Here is a 13,523-nt window from a genome sequence, read left to right as displayed (position 1 = left end):
TGCAGCTATTTACATGTTGATGTGAAGAAGCCGAGCCAAGACCAGGCAAAAGTTTTTTTTAAAAAAAACTTGTTCTCAAAAACCATTGGTAAATGGAGTCCTGTCCTCTGAAGATGCCAGCCACAGAGACTGGCGAAACGTTAGGAAGAACAACCTTCAGAACACGGCCAAAGAGCCCGAAAAACCCACAACAACCATCGGTAAATTCCTAAATATTCTGCTGTGTGTGCCAAAAGATGTTGATTCGTTAATGTTAGACCTTCTTAAACTCAGTTTATAACTCAGTGGATTAGGTATCTAGCTGTGGAGCTAGACATTGGGACTCGACTTCTCCACGGTGCCTCCTGTGAGCAGAGACAGCCTGTGTGGCCTTGGGCAAGCTGCACAGTCCCAGGGCAGGCGCAGAAGATAGGAACGGTAAATTACCGTATTTTTCGCTCCATAAGACGCACCTTTCCATAAGACGCACCAATTTTTTAGGAGAAGAAACCAGGAAAATATAATCTGTTTTCTTCGCTCCATAAGACGCACAGACTTTCCACCCCCCTGTTTTGTGGGGAAAAGTGTGTCTTATGGTGCGAAAAATACGGTACTTCCGATTAGTCTCTACATAGAAAACCTTGAAAAAGAGTTGCCATGTTGGAACTGACTCGACAGCGCATGATTATTATTATTTAAATTCAAAGAAGAGAAGGCCCACCATGTGCCCCACACCTGCCTGGAGAAATGGCTATTTCTGGATCAAATGCAGCTAAGGAAATCCATCCCACGACTCTTAAAATTTCACATTTGATGTCACCCGGAAGAGTTCCAGATGCAAACATGCACAGAAATGATTGTTTTCAGACAGGCTGCTGTGTACTTGACTCTTCAGCATCTTCTCCACATCAGACTTCAATCTTCGTGCACCAGATTGAAATATTTTAACCCCACGGACCCATGTCTTGCTACAGAATTCACACTAAACTGGAGTTCCATGATACCGGTAGGCGTTCCATGATGTCCTCACCCTAAATATTACAATGTCCCCAGGTTTCAGCCACTTCCCACGTACAAGCGTTTGCTTGTTTTCCAGATGTCTAAACTCCTGAGCCATCCAATTAATCCTCAAACATGAAGCGGCAATTCCTACCCAGGTGGATCTTCTGCTCCTCCATCAACTTGCCAACAGCCAGAAGTCATCTTTGGTGGCTTTCCTCCCAGGTTGATGGTTAGTAGAAACAGGGACTTTCGGGTGACGGCCAAGCACTGGCGCAGTTCTCTTTCCAGACAGGCCTTCATTCCTATTTCTTTGCCACCGAAAGTCCTTTAATTGAGGACTTTCGGTCTTAAATCCATCCCTAATACAAAATGTCACCCACTCAATGCCTGCAGTGACTTCCTTCCTTCCCAACTTGCAGTGTCACCTTGTTCTCCAGCTGGTCCCCCGTTACTGCCGAGGACCCAATGCTGATGAGGAAAGGACAAGGTGAACAGGAAATCAATAATTTGGTTTGTCCTCCTCACCCCTCCTCATTCTCTGCTCCTCCACTTGCTTGGCTAATAATGTGAAGAATGTATTACACAGCATTATGCAAATAAGAACCCTTCAAAATCAGTTGCAGCAGTTGGTTGGTATAATAATTAGACTAATCAGGAAGAGACAGCCAAGAAAGTAAACAATCTCAAGAGAAAATTAATGCATATATTATTGTCAAATACAAGTCCTCGCAGATGATCAGGAATGGAAAAGGAATTTTGGATGGGGATGGGGAAAACATGGAAGACTGACCAAGGAATAAAAATGTCAGACTGAGGGAGATGTAGGTTAATAGCCTGCTATAACGTTGACATTCAACTGAATATCATGTTTTGGCCATGCCTTCCTCACAGACCTGTTGTTTAGGAGGACTACATACACAAACCTATTTATTTTATTTATTTATTAGACATATATGCCGCCCATCTAAACAATGTCTACTCTGGGCAGCTCACAACAAGTAGAATAAAAACAAATGTAATAGGGCAACAATTTTACAACAATTTCACAACAATAAACAGTTATTCAAGATGGAAGATAAAAAGATAAATTAAGTAGTGTCTGGAGGGAAGGCTTGCCTAAATAGCCAGGTTTTAAGTTGGCTTTTAAAAATACCCAGCGAAGGGGCCAAACGAATCTCGGAGGGGAGATGATTCCAAAGGCGGGGAGCCACTGCCGAGAAGGCCCGGTTTCTTGAGCTGTTTGGAAGAAAGCTGAGAGAATCATGTCTTTAATAACTTATATTTTAGACCAACCTGAATAGATTCCAGGTAGCATTAGGTTGCTCGCTTGTATTAAATGTTCTCTTTTATTAAAATTAAAACGAAGCACTGTCAGCAGTTCACATATTTCTCTGACCCCACGATCTCTCAGAGCCCCCACATGCCCCCAAGCGAGCAAAAATAAAACAAAACAAAACAAAACATGAAAAATCATTTTCTGCTCTTGGAGGCCCCAGGGAGTGGCAGTTTCGCCATGGGTGGAGCATGGATCACATTACAAAGCAAAGCAGCTCCACTTGATATGGCTGGCCCTACCATTAGGCAGAGTATGGTAACTGCCTCAAGTAGCAGATGCTAAGGTGCTGCTGTTTTGGAACCTCTCAGAGGTTCCTCCCTGTTCAAAAGCAGAGTTATGAGTCCCCAATCTGACACTTATGCATTAAACTGGCCTACTGTTCTAAGGATACAGTGGTTAAACTGCAGTACTTCAGCCAAAACTCTCCTCACCATCCGAGTTCAAACCCAGGTAGCCAGCTCAAGGTTCACTCAGTCTTCCACCCTTCCAAAGTCTGTAAATTGAGTACCTAGCTCACTGGAGAAGTGAGGGATTCATAATTAAATTGTAAACCATCCAGAGGGTGCTTTAAGAAGTGACTTGACAGAACATATGCACCAAAACTATTGTCAGCAGAGATGGAAGATCCTATCCCACAGGTTATACTGAATTAAGATTCTACTACCTCTTCTGTGTCGAATGGGGGAGTGGATGGCATCTTGGAACACAGGAAGCTGCCTTATACTGAAGTCATCTCATTGCTTATCCAGCCTGGTACTGTCAATACTGACTGGCAGCAGCTTTCCAGAATTGCATTCCCTTTCAATGAGCTATGGCTGCTTGCCGATTCTTCCCTGCTACCTGCCACGCTATCTCAGATACATCAGAACTTAGGAGAGATTAAGGAGGAGCTATGATGGTGACGGCTGATGGGAATTGCACTCTAACCGCAATAGGGGCCTTAAATCTACATCCACATCTTTCTTTTTTAAAAAATTAGAAGTCTAGTGCTGCATAGTCCAGTATGGTGGTCCCAGGTAGAGCAGAACTATCTTCTCAATTGTTTAATTATGAGTCAATACTTGTGTAAATCCTACTGGTTTGAGCAATCTGCTCCAGTTGAAGGCTATCAACTGAATGCAGGCCAAGAACTTTGAAACATCTTCTGTTGGTGTGAAGCCGTTAATGGTTGGATCACGGGCTCATTTTCCAAACTTAAAACAACCCTTGCATTTGTTGTCCTCACTGCTATCACCCCACCCCACAGTGTCGCTTAATATGGAACAACTGGGGACAGAGAGAGAAAGAATTGAATGGCAGAGCCAGCCTTTCCCTCTCTTCCGATCCAGAAGACAGAGCCTGCAAGTGTCTCTTGTTGACCCGCTTGTCACATCCAGCGTTATTTCCTTTGCTGAACAATTGCATTGTTCACTACTGTGACAACAGAGCCACGTACAATGATATTCAAGGTATTTGCTGAGCCTAGCTGACAAATATCACTTCCCATACACAGATAAAATCTCTTTGTGCCATGCCTAGTTAATAAACAAAAACATACCCGTCACTCCCAAACATCTAGTTTTACAGAAGAAGCAGAGCTTGGGAAAATATCTTTGTTGGACATTCAGAAGCCTTCAGCCAGCACCGTCACAATGCAGAACCCTGGCTGTTATCCTGCCTTGCTGTGTACTCACATAGTGACCCTCAGCCACTAGGTTCCCAGTCTTGGGTCCCCAGATGCTCTTGGACTACAACTCCCAGAAATCCTGGCCAGTACAGCTAGTGGTGAAGGCTTCTGTCCAAGAACATCTGGGGACCCAAGATGGGGAAACCACTGCCCTAAGCAAACCACCGTCTTTCAGCAATTTCCCTCTACAATGGTGCCTCACTTAACGGGCACCCCGTTTAACAACGAAACTGCATAACAACAAAGATTTTGCGATCGCATTGCGATGTTCCCTATGGGGAAAAATCGCTTTGCGATGATCAATACCCTGTTTCGCTTCCCGATCATCGCAAAGCGATGATTTTTTAACAGCTGATTGGCGGTTCCAAAATGGCCGCCTGCTGTGTTTTTGCGCTGATTCTTCGCTTACCGGGCAGCGAAAATGGCGGCCGTATGGAGGATTTTCGTTTTAAGGTGAGTTTTAAGCTCATAGGAACGCATTGAAGGGGGTTCAATGCATTCCTATGGGCTTTTTAAAATCACATAGCGACGAAATCGCTTTGCAGCGATTTTTGCTGCACCGATTATTGTCGCTATGCGAGGCACCACTGTATTTGCAAGAAAGTAGACAGCTAGTGTTAAAGGACTAGACCAGGGCTGGGGCAACCCATGATTAAATCACCACCAATTCACAAGATGACCTTGTGCCAGCTGCCTCCCAGAGCCATCCGGGTTCCACAGGACTCACTGTCATACATGCGGTAAGCAGGGTTGCAGCTTAAAGTTATAAAACAAAAGTACTTGTATTGGATAACTGCCCAGTACGAACGGGCAGTTATGGGTCTCTAGAACTCCGAACAGAATTTCTTCCCCTACCCCTACCAGAAGATCCTTGATATCCTCTGGCAATATTCTATCCAAATATTAACCGAGCCAGACCCTGTTTAGCTTCGAAAAATCAGGCCAGATTGGTGCATCCCAAGTGGTTTTGCCATGAAACGCTGCCACATTTAAGGCATCATCATTCTGTACTATTATATGTTTTTTTGTTCAGTAGTATGGATCACACAAGATCTACTTAAGCCTGTATTCTTTGAAAAGCTATTACTGTTCTTATGTGTTGTCAACTCACCTCTAGCTTATGGCAACCCTATGAATGGATGACCTCCAACATGCCCTCAAAGAGCCCCCTGCTCAGCTCTTGCAAACCCAAGACCTTGGAATCCATCCATCTCATATCTGGTTCTGCAGGACTGGAACAAGGCAAGCACAGTAGTTGCCAGAAGGAGAGCAGCATGCAGTCCCTGCCAAGTCCAGATGCCTTATACGTAGGATCAACCAGGCTGTTAAGGCACATCAAGTAGAAAATCCTCCAAGTACTTTCTCCCATTCCTTATGCTAAGAAGAAGTGATTCTTGTGAGACACACAAAATCTGCTGCCTGAGGCAGCTGCCTTGCTCTGACAGCACTGGTACTTTGCAAAAATACTCTCTGATCCTCCTGGCAAGTAAGAGGTACTGTACTACATATCCCACTAGAAATGAAGAATCATCCACTGATGGGCCACCATCTATCTCTTGCTCAATTATTTGTAATTTTGGGGCTATATAACTCCCAGAAACGTCCAGAGTCCAATTCTGGGAACTCTAGTTCCACACTGGGGTAGAAATACAAAGTTTTTCTAAGCTCTACAAAGCTCTGCTCATCCCAGTTTTAAATGAATAAGGTATTTCCAAAGTGACGAATAACTATTTGCTTACATGCAAAAGATCCCATCCCAAACTGTTCTGTGCTGGGTGAGTAATATCATATCCTAAGCTAAACGACTGTGCTAGAAGCCCAGGATTTCACAAAGCTCTCCTGTTCCCACCCTGCTCCTCCAGAGGCATGCTTATACACACACACACACACACACACACACACACACACACACACACACACACACAGAGAGAGAGAGAGAGAGAGAGAGAGAGAGAGACAGACAGACAGACAGACAGAGAGAGAGACAGAGAGAGAGAGGACACACATTCTTCTTTTTGCCTATTTGCTATGGATCACAAGTGGTCCGCAGAGGAATTGTTTAATTTATAGATTAGGCACACTATCAATTTAATATTTATTTAACTGGTCTTTCATATTCAGTTTTTAAACACTGTGCTGAGAACAAAGCTGCCCTATACCAATTCTAACTGGGATGTCCAAGATGCAAGTTTCAGGGTCCAGGACTTTGTACATGCTGCACCCCAGCAAAAACAAAAACAAGTTTTGACCTTGTTTTTAATTGGAGTTTTTACAATCTTGCATGCTCCCTCTAGTAGGTGTGGCTGGAAGAGGCCTTTCAGGGCTGGGGGCAAATGTCAATCTTTCCAGCACTAATCAACCATTCCTTCCCACTCAAAGATCACTCCCCTTCTCTGCTGAGAACGCCTTTCCCTCTTTTTAGTCTGCTGGAAGCAGTGTTCTTTTGTTTGCTGTTGATCTGTTCACAACTACGAGTAATGGAACATTTTATTTTTTTTCTCTCCTACAGATGAGTTATTGAGACAACAAGTGCCAGTTAATAAGAGAGGGGTGGATAATCTGGAGAATTTGCAGCTATTAAACTTCAGAATTGCAGCTAAAACTCCGCACACAACCTGGGTTCAATCCCAGGCAGCCAGCTTAGAGGTTCACTCATCTTTCCATCCTTTTGAGGTCGGTAAATTGAGAACCTAGCTTGCTGGGATGCAGGTGGGGCAATGTGTAGCCTGAATAATTAATTTGTAAACTGCCCAAAGAGTGAAGAGCTACGGGGCAGTTATAAGGAGTGTGCTTTATTCTTGTCTGCAAATCTCTGTACTGCAAAGCACAAAGAGCATTTTTACCACAAATTCAAAAACTCTGCAACAGTGTTTAAGGACAACGACTTCTCCTGGATGCTGAAAGCTGTGGCAGTTCTATCGTTTCTGGCCAAACGTTTTTGATGGAGCAGCATCTGGGAAAATGAGAAGGCTGCATGATTCCCATCCTGGTTGACCCTGATCGGGTGCAGAGATCTCTGCTAAACCCAGCTAGAGAGACTGAGCCTTTGAACCTTGAACCTGCTCCCCTGCATTGAGCCACATGCATTCTACAAACTACTTTAACATCACCTCAAGACAGAGCAGAATAGTACAGTGGTGCCTCACCTGACGATGTTAATTCGTTCCAGCGAAATTGCTGTAGAGCGAAAACATTGTCAAACGAAATTAAAAAAAAAAACATTGAAACACATTGAAAACCGTTCAATGCATTCCAATGGGCTGAATACCTGCTCGTCCAGCGAAGATCCTCCATACGGCGGCCATTTTCGGTGCCTGTAAATCGAGGAATCCATCCTAGAAAACAGCGGGGGGCCGTTTTCTTCAGCCGGTGGCCATTTTGAAACCCGACAATCAGCTGTTTGCTGATCGTCGTAAAGCAAAAATCAGTTCCCAAAGCAGGGAACCGATCATTGTTAAACAAACAAACAAAAAAAACCAAAAAACATTTAAATCATCGTTTTGCGATAGCAAAAACTTAATCATACAGCGATTTCCTCATTAAGCAAGGCACCACTATATTCATTTACTCTTTAAAAAAATATTTGACTAATAAATACTATTAAAATCATAACTATCGCTGTAAGGCAGGGCCAAAAGAATGACTGACTTATCTAAAGGTGCATCTATTACCAAGCTGCCCTGGCAACATACTGTACCATCAAAAACGAAGGAAGTGTAGAAAAGGTCAGAAAGGTAGATTAGATCAGATGTTTCCTTGAAATAAAGAAGTTACTCCTTCTGGCTGCCTAACAATTAAGGTCAGACCAAGGTGATCAAATATAAAAGATAAGAAAAGTAGAAACAGCAGAACATATGTACCAGCTGATATTTGCACAATAATATATATTTTAGCAAGAATTTTTATCATGGATATTACCGGAATTATCCACCTGCTAAAATCCATTCACTTGCAAATAAATCAAACATGTAAGAAAGCTGTTCTTTTTCTGCTTCTGGCTACCCTGGCCATCATCAGCCTTACATGAAACCATAAAGGAAGTATTCTGGCCTTCAGACATAACATTTTATTATATTTCAGGATTACATGACTTCTCACCCCCAGCAAGAGAAAGATGAAAATCTTTACTTTTAAAAAAAAAAACTTTAAATTTTCTCCTTTTTTATTTCACAAAGTTTAGCATTGGGTCCAAACTATGGCTAATCTTGACCACAATTATTAAAAAAGCCAGCATCATTACAAATACAGGTTGAAGGTAGTTTGTTGCAGTAAATCTAGTGACAATTACAGTTCGTCTGGGATTCGGACATGATATGAAACTAGGCTAATTAAAACGGAAGTGAAAATGTTCTATTAGCCAGAATTCTACAGATGTCTGGTTAAGGTTAGTTACAGCTAATTGCACATCTCATCTGAGCAACTGAAAGCATAGCCAGGCACCTAACTGAGATGTGCCCCATCCCCTAGTAATTAGCTACAGCGGGTTACACAAACTTTGAATAAACCCCAGTAAGGTTCTGTTCACTGCCTTCTCCTTCCAGTCATGCTGGAAAGAGAAGACGAGAAAGGAGGAGCATGAAAGCCCAAGCCTTACCTAGAGTCGTTCATATGACATCAAGCTATAGTTCAAGTCAAACTCTCTTGCTTTGAACTAGGCAGGCTCTACTAAGCAAGATTTCAAGAGCCAAGGGTCTAAGCCCGCAAGGTCCAACCAGAAAGAAGGCAATCCAGGTAAGGGCAATCTGAAAACAGGGTCAAAAGGCTGTCCGGGTTCCAAGATAGGACAACCCAAACAGAAAGAAGGTAAATCAGATCAAGATGAGGCACAACCAAGATACAAGAAGCAGTCCAAAGATCAAACCAGTAAACTGCGGCCAAAGAGTTGGTTGGTCAGGTAGGGAATAGTCCAAAAGCAGGGTCGAACAAAAGCCAACTTCAGGCACCAAGGAATCAGTCAACGCAAGAACCAAGGAGTCTAGGAAGAGATGACAAGGACGATCACCAAACAGAACTGTTATTTTCACTGGCATCTGCAGCCCAGGACTACAGTCTTTGCAGTCAAGCTGCCTGGACCCCAGCGACTGCCCAGTTGCTGACAATGCTTCCCAGCCAGTACCATGCTCAGGAACTGGCCATCCTGATTCACTGCATCACGGGCTCTCAAAACATCATACAGGTTGTTCTGCGTGTTAGTTTCCAAGAATGGACAGAATACATATTATGAGATTCATGATGTTAAAACTCCCAAGTTCCGTTGTCATTTTGAAGGGGGAAAAATGGCTGGTGCAATCCAAGCTGAAAGATCTTTGACATTCTAATACTCACAGCCTTTTGATCACAATAGGAGTAGTTAGTTGAGTTCTTGCTTTAAAAATAAAGCTGTGTACTTGTTGAATAAGCTGGGTTTTTTTTCTTGATTATGTAGTCTGTCTTTCTTTCAATGAGGCTGAAGGGGCCTCATGGCACAGTGGTTAAACTGCAGTACTCTTTGGAAAAGACCCTGATGTTGGGAAAGAGTGAAGGAAAGAGGAGAAGGGGACGACAGAGAATGAGATGGTTGGACAGTGTCACTGCAGCGACCAATATGAATTTGACCCAACTCCAGGAGGCAGTGGAAATCAGGAGGGCCTGGCATGCTCTGGTCCATGGAAGCACGAAGAGTCGGACATGACTTAACAACTAAACAACAACTGCAGTGAAAACTCTGGTCATGACCTGAGTTTGATCTCAGGCTCAGATAGCTGGCTCGAGATTGACTCATCCCTCCATCCTTCCAAGGTCAATAAAAGTTCACTGGGTGGGGAGGCAATGTACAGCATTCAAAATTAAATTGCAAACTGCCGAGAGAGAGTTTGAAGCACTGTGGGGCAGCCTATAAGCAGCACACTTTGCTTTGAGGTGACGTACGCAGCTCCCCTCCTGACTGGAGGGGAAAGACAGAGAGAGGTTGACCAGCCCAAGGTGACCCATTGAGTGGAAAGCTCAGAAGGAACTCAAACCTGAATGCTTGCAACCAACATTTTAACCACTGCACCACAATGAATCTCTTAATATTGTTAAGAAAGATGTGAATTAAGAAGTTCTGCATTTCAGCCTCGGTAGTTTTTGTACAGGTACTCTCATCCTTTGATTCCAGAAGAAGCATTTCTGAATCAGCCACTACAGATCTGCCACCACAGATGAGACCTAGCACATGATGCTTTACAGCAAGGTGAATGTGCCACATAAATTTCGTAGCCATCCTTTCTGACACGAGGATTGCTGTATTTTTTGTGTGTTTTTCTAATCCCAGCCAGTATAGGAACCCTCTGCTTTAACAAAAGGCAATTGTTGAGTGGCAGAAATGCTTTTCTCTATATAGGTGGGAAAAGACTATTTGTTTTACATCCCCTCTGTTGAAATCTGATTCCATCACATCTCTAGTTGTTTCTGGATTTCCTGTGGCTTTGATAAGTGGCCAGGATTTTCGGACTTTTCCTTCCCCCACCAAGATTCACAACGGTTGGTGCAATGAAAAATCCTGGAGGATTTTTAACCTTTGTAATATTTTTAGTGGTCCAGTTATGGAGAGGACACTCCTCGATTCAGAGCATGTTACCACAGTCTCTCAAGATTAAAGATGCCTATGTATGTATGTAGCTGGCTGGGTAGCTCAGTGATTTGGAGCACCTGGACATGGCCGCTAAGAGGATGATTCCCCACTGTGCCTCCTAGGAGAAGAGCCAACCTATGTGGTCCTGGGCCAGCTATAGAGTATCCCCAGAAAACAGAATGGTAAACTGCTTCTGAGTACTCGGTACCTACAAAAAGGGGGTCATCCATAAGTCAGAACTGAGTTGAAGGCATATGATTATTATTAGTAATCAAGGTCCTATCCAAGCCTTAATTTGGATTGCACACACTACAGTTAACTGACAAATCAATATCACTGTGATAAATTTTCAAGTGTTTTGTCTGGCTTGTTAAAGATGACTTAACCCATGCATCAGGACGTACACAGGTCAAATATCCTTGGTTGTTATCCATATCAATCATGCTTTCTGGAAACTCCTTACACAGATCTCTGCTGTGAAGTCAGAGGCTGGGAGTTTGATTTCCGACCGTGCATCCTTGAGAGGGGCTGGACTCCATGATCCCATAGGGTCCCTTCCAGCTCTGCCGTTCTAAGATTATTATTACTGGTCTCTCCGTGCATACGAGTTGTGCTAAACAATGGCTGAAATCCTGTTGGTCAGCAAGGTAAGCTGCAACTACTGTACAGTAGACCCCTTGAATCTGTGGAAATTGCAGAGGTGCTGACTCACCAAATCCTACTAATTTTAAGGGTCTACTCTGGTTCTTACTTACTAAACTAAGCCACAGGATTTCAGCCAGTATATCTTGGAGCGAGGGTGGCTGAACTTTGCAAGAAGAGTAAACATCTAGTGTAGACCTCAAGCACCAAGTCAGATTTATTTTTAAAAGATGACAGAATTATGTACCAGTCGAAAAAGGTTCAAGCTTGGTAGCCTAGGCAACCATCTTACACTCCAAAGACCATGGAGCTGGCATTTAAATTCTGTAGATGCGCAGCAAGGATCAAAGGAAGGCAAAACATTTGCACCCAGAGAGTCTCTGACAGGATATTACACACAAGAAGAAACCCATCTGCTGGGGCTAATTTATCAGGTGAGACAAAACAACTAAAAAGCTTTGATGAGCGTGCAAGACCATTTCTGTGGGAATTATGCAGCAAAAGGAAGCGCTGCTCTTTCAGATAAGCAAAGCCGGCACATTTTCACTGTTGGTAGCATATGGCAATATTTGCGGACACCGGTTCTAAGGGATTAAAGTTAATTTGACCTCAAATGTAATAACGATTTAACAACCTGGCTCTTTAAATTCAGTAACTCGGTTTCTTAATGGGTACTTCATGAGACAAAGCTATTAATTTCCAGGAAACTGGGAAGATGTCTACCCTGGATCTATGACAGATAAGGGGGTGGGAGGTAGAGGTGATAAAGCTTATTAAAACAAATAAGAGGGCTGCCAGATTTCCCCAGTTTTAGTTCATATTTTATGACTGTAACTAACTTAACCATCACACTATCATTTAATGTTATGGGGGATAATGTCAGTGCTAATGAAAAAAATGAAGTCCCAGGAAAAAAAATAATGTTTTTTTTAAAAACAATTTAAATTTTTTTTAGTGGAGCCCACAAAAGTATTTCTATGGAATAGTGTCGCTTTTGGAGTGAATGGAGTGCTTTTGAAGACAACGTTTTGCTTAATCAAAAGGCTAGGAACTGCGCAGTACGAAGATCAGTATGTAAGGCAGCTCACCGGATACAGCACAAATATTCAACACAAGGAAAAACTATGATGCACAACACAGAATTGCTGTTGTTATGAGTCATCACGTTCTTTCAAACCCCGTAGCAACTATATAAATTATTGACCTCCAGAATTTTCTGTCCCTAAACCCTTGCTGTGGTCCTGCAAACTGAAAGCCATGGTTACTTTACTGAGCCAATCCATTTCATATTCGGTCTTCCTCTCTTCCTACTACTCTCAACTTTTCCTAGCATTAGCTGAATACTGTACTGTATTTTCTTCTCATGATATATCTGAAGTATAATAGTCCACAGAATTGAAAAAACACAATAATTCCTGTGCATGTCAACATATGCAGTGCTCAGATCTAACATAGTCGTGCCTCACTTAACGATTGCTTTGCTTAACGAGGAAATCAGTATATGATTAGGTTTTTGCGATCACAAAACAATGTTTTAAATTGGGTGTTTTGTTTTTTTTGTTTAACAATGATTGGTTCCCTGCTTTGGGAAACGATTTTCGCTTTACGGCGATCAGCAAACAGCTGATCGTTGGGCTTCAAAATGGCCCCCGGCTGAAGAAAATGCCCCCCCCGCTGTTTTCTAGGACGGATTCCTCGATTTACAGGTACCGAAAATGGCCACCATATGGAGGATCTTCGCTGGACGAGCAGGTATTCAGCCCACTGGAACACATTGAACGGTTTTCAAAGCGTTTCAATGGGTTTTTTCGTTTCGTTTGACAATGTTTTCGCTTTACAGCGATTTCGCTGGAACGAATTAACATCATCAAGCGAGGCACCACTATACATGTTTAACACCTAGTGGTTCTACCATCTTCACAGAGAGTGGGGTCATCAGTTGTGGATTTGCACATGAAGGGCAAATTGCTGCGTGCATGCCCTTCTCTACTATTAAGATTTATCTACAACTTCGTGTTTATGCAACCAAAGTGTCTGTATATTTAAATTTCACAAGTATGTCAAATGGTATAATTTCACCTGGCAACTAAATTAAAAATGAAACAATTTATCATGCTAAAACTGTAAATGGAATTTAGGTGCGATATAAAAAGAAGACTGTGGGTTCCCTGCCCCACGACCTCCCTCCCCCTTCCGTGGCTTCAAAAGTTCTGGGAATTTTACATCTATAGGGACATGTCTAAGATATGACGTATCTGGTATAGCTCAATGGGTTTGGACCAGGTGTCCAGAATTTGAATCCCCAC

At 42.8% G+C, this 13,523-nt stretch overlaps 1 protein-coding gene across 2 annotated transcripts in view; it reads right to left on the bottom strand.

Annotated features, from left to right (window-relative positions):
* The window catches only part of BCAT1 (branched chain amino acid transaminase 1), a 76,831-nt gene that overhangs the window by 51,970 nt on the left and 11,338 nt on the right, over positions 1-13,523 (bottom strand). The gene's annotated exons all lie outside the window — the stretch shown is intronic.

Source organism: Pogona vitticeps, chromosome 5 (assembly GCF_051106095.1).
Source record: "Pogona vitticeps strain Pit_001003342236 chromosome 5, PviZW2.1, whole genome shotgun sequence".
Classification (NCBI taxonomy): domain Eukaryota; kingdom Metazoa; phylum Chordata; class Lepidosauria; order Squamata; family Agamidae; genus Pogona; species Pogona vitticeps.
This window is presented reverse-complemented; position numbering and strand designations above follow the sequence as displayed.